General features: G+C 45.5%; 1 protein-coding gene across 4 annotated transcripts in view; it reads right to left on the reverse strand.

Moving 5' to 3' along the window:
- The window catches only part of ADGRG1 (adhesion G protein-coupled receptor G1), a 526961-nt gene extending 521135 nt beyond the window's left edge, over positions 1-5826 (reverse strand). Inside the window, exon 1 of one of the 4 annotated variants that reach the window (XR_015302413.1) lies at positions 5395-5672. The gene's annotated coding sequence lies outside the window, so the exon portion shown is untranslated. Of the gene's footprint in view, positions 1-5394 lie in introns of all 4 variants that reach the window. The other 3 variants (XM_086945013.1, XM_086945009.1, XM_086945012.1) reach the window with 3 other exon arrangements.
- Between the last annotated feature and the right edge of the window lie 668 nt (positions 5827-6494).

The following is a 6494-nucleotide window of genomic DNA, read 5'->3' on the forward strand; positions in this document are numbered from 1 at the left end:
CAGGGAATTGCTCTCTCCGTTTGTGTGCTCTACTTTCATCTTTGGCACATGGGCAACTGAGCATTTAACAGCAGTTAACTCAATCTGCACAGATCTATGACACTCAATTATTTAATTCAATTCAGCTTATGTTGTGTGTTTTAGCAATATTACAAAAATTAATTTGATATATAGTTGGCAAAGCACATGACAATGTTAATGCAATGGTCAAGCTTATGTCTCTGCAAATGTATATTATGCCTGCAAAATTTGAGAAAATCACGTTATGCAGTAATTGTAGCCCTCTGAAGCGTTTCCACCTCCCACATCATCCACTGAGGCAATAACCCACTTTATCAGGACACTGTACTTTACACTGCTTGTGCACACAGTAATTTCCAACAGCTAGGAAAGAAAACAAGCATTGGCAACGCCAATACGTCTCACCTATAAAGAGCTATTGGCATCGCCAATGTGTTTTAGCTATGTTGTACACAAGCACACCTGCTGTTCAGCATAGCTAAAAGTTAGTGGCATAGAGTAACACAGAGTGGCATACAGTAGAGCGGAGTGGCATAGAGTGGAATAGAGTAGAGTGGCATTGAGCAGAGTAGAGTGCCATGGAGTGTTGCGGAGTGGCATACAGAGAAGGGGTGTAGAGTGGCGTGGTGGAGAGTGGAGAAAAATGTCATAGACTGGAGTGGAGTAGAGTGGCATAGAGTGGAGTAAAGTACCAGACTGTAGTGGCATAGAGTAAAGTATCATTGAGTGGAGTGGCATAGAGTAGGGTGGAGTTTCTTAGAGTTGAGTAGAGTGCTGTGGCGTAGAGTGGAGGGATGCAGAGTGGAGTAGAATTGAGTAGCATAGAGTGTGTTGTCCTGAAGTAGAGTGGAGTGTCTAGATTGCAGTGGAGTGCCATTTCGTAGAGTGGCCTACAATGGAGTGCCGAAGAGCAGAGGGGTGTAGAGTGCATTGGCATGGAGTGTTGTAATGAGAAGTGGAGTGGAGTGTCAGAGTGGAGTGCCATGTCATAAAGTAGTGTAGGCTGGAGGGTTGTAGAGTGGTATATAGTGGAGGGGGTGTAGAGTGGCAAAGAGTGAAGAAGAAGAAGCGTAGTGTGGAGTGGTGTAGTGTGGAGTATGCATGGTGTGGGAGTGCACTGCCATTACAGGCATTACCTTTACAATAGAAATGGCCATTGTATTTACATAGACATACAGTTTTACTAATAAAACTATACAGCACACAAACAATAATGTGTGGAAATGCCAGGACCTAGTTTATTGATTTGCTTTGATCGTATTCAAATATTTGTTTCCACAGGCTTCAGAATTATGTAAAATGTGCTTCATGTGTGCTTCCCTAATCTGAATATATTCTGAAATACATGCACAGTTCATTTAAAGGCACCTACATTTTGTTCTATGCTAAAAAAAAAAAAAAGCCTTTACGTTCACAACTCCAGCCAGATTGTCACATAAATCATCGCACTTTGAAGTCAGAAAAAGAAAAGTAAACACCAGGCTCCCTCATACAGAGCCTGTCATTTGACCTCTGTATTTGAATGCCCAGCAAATGTGACAAGATGAGAACAAAATGTAAAGGCCTGTTTACCGAAAGTGAGCACTCATGGAGGAATACAAGGAGCCAGGTAAAAAGGCAATGCTATACAGGAGGGACTAACACAAGTTGGACAGCCTGAAACAAATAAAGCCAGGAAATAGAAAGCAAGCAACTGTGAGTTACAAACCACAAAGCCAATGATAAGCAAGGGGCGAATGCATTCCCAGGGAAGCTTTCAGAATGTCCTCAACAAATCTTTAGCAAACCGACAGCTGGGCTGTCTGGTAGGCTTCGACCTAAAATGGCCCCAGAATAAAGAACTGAGTGACTCAGGTACTGCTCGTTGCTCGCCCAACCAAAATGAGGCCCAGACATTCCTTTGGTTCTCCCTGGATATCATTTTACCAGGGAGAACCACACAAAGTGCACAAACCACAAAAGGCATATGTCCCTTGCAGAGTGACATTGGGTTGTTTATGTAGGCAAATTTGCTGTAAAAGTAATTTCACCCAGCATTACTTGCATGTACAGCCACAGCTGCAATTATGCAACGACACAATGGGTCTGCATCTCCACTCGTCATGTACCATACCCAACATTTCCTACACAGGACACGCACCACCACACTAATCCAACCACTCAGGCTCTAGCCTGAAACCACTTCCGCAAAAGGGGACCATGATATGATGTCATACCAGTGCCTGTTACTTGACACAACTATGCAACATAAAATAAGATGTCGCTACAGTTTGTAAGGGAAGTATAGGTACAAGGGCAGTATGGATCAGTTAACACACTGATCTCCACAAGTTGTCCTTGCTATGCCCTGATTCACGAAAAACAAACCAATGACATGGTTTCTGGTGGACGCCCCCTCCTCTAATCCACTAAACTCCACAGAGAAGCACAGACTGCAGAAAATACACACTGTATAAAAATATGAAAGGAGATGAAGAAAATAAAATTGGCATGAAATTCCAAAGGTAGTAAAAATATTGAAATAGAAAAAGTGCTGTCTGGAATCCGTGGGGTAGGAGCTAGATATTCTTTGTGGTGTTATGGTACCTCCCTCATGGGAGCAGCAACGCATACACATGTGGGGCCGTCGACAGTATCGAGCTGATCGCTTGGACACATATGAAAGAAATGCCTTCCTGACAGAATCTTCCAGCTGAAGTTTCTGGCACATGTTTTTCCCTTTTATGGAAAATGGACTTGATCCAGAACCCTGCAAGCGAGTTTCATCCCATGCTCTCGCTGCGGGATTGTTTTGGATTAGCAGGTTGCTCAGATTGCAAAAGTAAGAAGAAGAAAACACGCTGAATCTCCCTGCTGTGAGAGTACTTTGTTGCTGTTCACGGGAGGTACATTTTCAGTGTGAACATCTTTGGTTATTTGCACATTATCTGGACATTCTGCAGATAATCACGTTACAAAACCCAACTACTGTAACTAGTCTCCCAAGCACGGCCCACAGGTCTGCTTCTTGCTCTTCCACACAACAGCAGACAATGTCTTCATTTTTAGCATTCCGATTGGCCGAACCGACTTCAGAATTGCGTTTAGGGCGCTATCACACTGATGGACATCGTGCATGCACACCCCGCACCAGTCCACCTAGACACAAGAATAATATAGCGCTGTATCGCTCTAGCCATCACGCCTCTTCAATCCACCACATGCCAAGTTCAGCTACATATTACAAGGTAAGAGCGCTGCTCTGGTCGCCACGTACAGCAACAAAATATGCCAGACATAGGCCACACTACAAACCCACATCTTCTCAAACAAGCACATTATAGTGTGAAGTGCGCATTGCATCCACCAATGTGCTTGATCGTCCTGTTTGAGGTAGGAAGAGTTATTATATTGATGCAAAAATTATACAATATTATTAGATTATTCCAAATGTAATTCTCATATAGGAGCATTCTGCAAATAATCACATGCTCAGTGTAAAGCGCCATTGATAATGAACCTCACGCTTGAGGAGCGGGTTAGGATAATGCTCTGAACTGTAGAAAGTACAGCCTGTGTTATACTACACAGAGCAATGATTCCGGCTCTGTACTTGTGACTTCCGATTGCTCCTGTTCCCTGACTACTGTCCTACAAGCATCAATCTGCTTTACAATGCCCTAAAACCAAAGTGGTTGCATGGTGCTCGCTCTACAATCCCAGACAGGGCCGTCTGTTATACGAACATTCCCTTAAAATCACTCTTGCTATTACTTATATGAACATTCCTGAAAGGTAGTTCTGTTATAAGAGCTATTCCAGACAGGGTATTTTGTTTTACAAACATGCCCTTAAAAGAACTCCACCTACATGAGCATTCCTGAAATGTATTTCTGTCATAAGAATTATCCAAAACAGGGAATTCTGTTATAGGAACATCCCAATAAAATAATTCCTGTCCTATGCACATTCCCAAAAAGTACTTCTGTTATAAGAAATATCCCAGACATGGAATTCTATTATAGAAAATCCCCTTAAAATAACTCCTGTTATATGAGCATTCCTGAAAGGTGCTTCTGTCATTAGAACTATCCAGGACAAGGAATTATGATATAGGTACAGCCACCTAAAATTACTCCTGTTATTGGAACATTCCCAAAGGATAGGCCTGTCACAAGAGCTATCTATCCCATAGAGGGACTGGTTATACTTAAAGTAGGTCCTGTTATATGAACATTCCCAAAACGGTAGTTCTGTTACAAAGAGTTTCACAAATAGGGACTTTTGTTATATGAATGTTCCCTTAAAAGAACTAGGGTTATGTGAACATTCTTGAAATGTAGTTCTTTTATAAGAACTAACCCAGGCAAAACTTATATCATAGGATAATTCCCTTAAAATAACTCCTTTTATTGGAACATTTGTGGGTGGTACTTCCGTTATAAGAACAATCTCAGACAGACTTCTTTTACAAGAACTCCTTGTAAATGAACATTCCTGAATGGTACTTCTGTTACAATAACTGTCCAATGCATGGAATTCTAAAATATGAAAATCCCCTTAAAATAGCGCCTGTTATATGAACATTCCTGAAAAGGTACTTCTGTCATAAATATCCCTGATAAGACTTCAGGTATATGATCATTCCCTTAATACATTCACCTGGTATATAAACATTTCTGAAAGGAAATTCTGCTAAGGACTATCCCAGACAGGGACTTCTGTTACACGAGCAGCCCCTTAAAAACACTCATGTGAAGAGAAGAATATTTTACATATAGAAGCTCTTAGTAAAATAAGGTTCCCAGTTATAAGAACATTCCACAGACAGAACTCTAATTATGAGAGCAATTTACACATTCAAACTCTTGTTACAAGGAAAGTCCAAAACTAATAACAGTTGTTACGAAACATACTCTGATAAACACGTTGATTATAGGATCATTTCACAGACAAAAACTCCTTTTTAAGTATATTGCTCGTTTAAAGACCGTTCCATAGATATTAGTTTAACACTCCATGGGTCGAAACTCCTTACGAGAACATTTTACCGATTCAAACTCCTGTCCCCATTTCTTTCAACAGAACATTTAGAGAGTAATTAGAAAACATTATTAAAAAATATTGCAAAGTTATTCCACGGGTAGGAACTCCTGAGAATTCCTTGGTAAACACTGCTGTTAAGACCGGTTTTCACATATCCACATACAGAACCGTCTGTTTACACTTTACATGAGCATTCCCAGGTGGCACGTAGCGCCCACACGAGCTGCCTCTAGGTGCCCCCTCTGCTGCCCCGCAGACCACCTGCTGCAGTGATGCCCTGTGGCCCCCGCAGATGGCATGTCCTAAGAGTGCCCGGCAGCCGAGAGTCCCTGGGGGTGACGATCCTACCTGCTGGGGCCCAGTGCTGGAAGTCAGTCCTTGGCTGCGGAGTTGAAGGTGAAGAGGGCGCCTCCCGGGGTAGAGGCGGCGGGGCTCGCGGGGGAAGGGGCGACGCCGCCCGGCCGGGGGCCGTTAAGGCTCAGGTGGAGAGACCGCCGTCCTCTGGGTCTGTGACAGACAGGCGCCCCTGGCTCCGAGGAGGCGCGCGGGTCGCAGCAGGCTCCCGTAGCCCGGGGTATCTTGGAGCCACACACAGACGGTCTCGCGCTCGGGTCCGCGGCTCAGGTGTAGCGCGAGCCCGCCCCTGCAGGCGGGGAGCGGTGCAGCGCGAGCTGTGGAGAGGCAGGTGCTCTGGGCGAGGGGCTGGTGCAGCTCCGCTCTCTGCCGCACGATCCACGCTCCAGCGCGCGGGGGTTTGCCCTCTCCCGCTGGGTGGGGGCCGTCCCGAGGGCTTGGAGAGTCCCTCACAGGCGCCGGCACTTCACACCCACTGAGGCTGAAGGCAGCAGGGCCAGCTGAGCGCCCCTCTGTCGGTTGTAAACCCCCTTCCCCGCCCCCAGCACGCCCCCTCTCCCCTCTCGCATTGTCTGCTCTCTCAGTTTTACTCAGTCTTTGTCCCTCTCCTTCTCTCGGTCTTTATTCATATTTTCCTCTACTTATCCCTCTTACACCGTTTTCCCTCTTGTTCTTTCTTACTTTCTCCCAGTTGTGCCCCCCGCCCTGTTCCTATTTAGTCGCGCTCTCACTTGCCTCGCGCCTGCTCTTTCGATTTAGGCGCACGAGCCCGAGACTGAGGACTTTTCGACCTTTCACGTTTACTGTCAGCCTGGTGGATGGGGCTGGTGATTCGTGCCCGTGTGGTCTCGGAGACAGACAGGCGGGGGCAGGAGACTGCACCAGAAGCTGAACATAGAAAGAGACCGGGAGAAGGCGATGATGTATGGGGAAAGGTTGCGCCAGGTGGGCACAGCCTCTCCAGGAAGAGCAAGGATGGCACGACGCCCGCCCCGGTCTGACTGCACCCTCTAGCAAATCACCGTATCCAATGAGGACACAGGTGGAGCCTTCCTTGTGCTAGAGCCCCTACCTGTGCAGGTAGCGGCAGGTGA

This window comes from Lissotriton vulgaris, chromosome 12 (assembly GCF_964263255.1).
Source record: "Lissotriton vulgaris chromosome 12, aLisVul1.2, whole genome shotgun sequence".
In the NCBI taxonomy this organism is placed as follows: Eukaryota; Metazoa; Chordata; class Amphibia; order Caudata; family Salamandridae; genus Lissotriton; species Lissotriton vulgaris.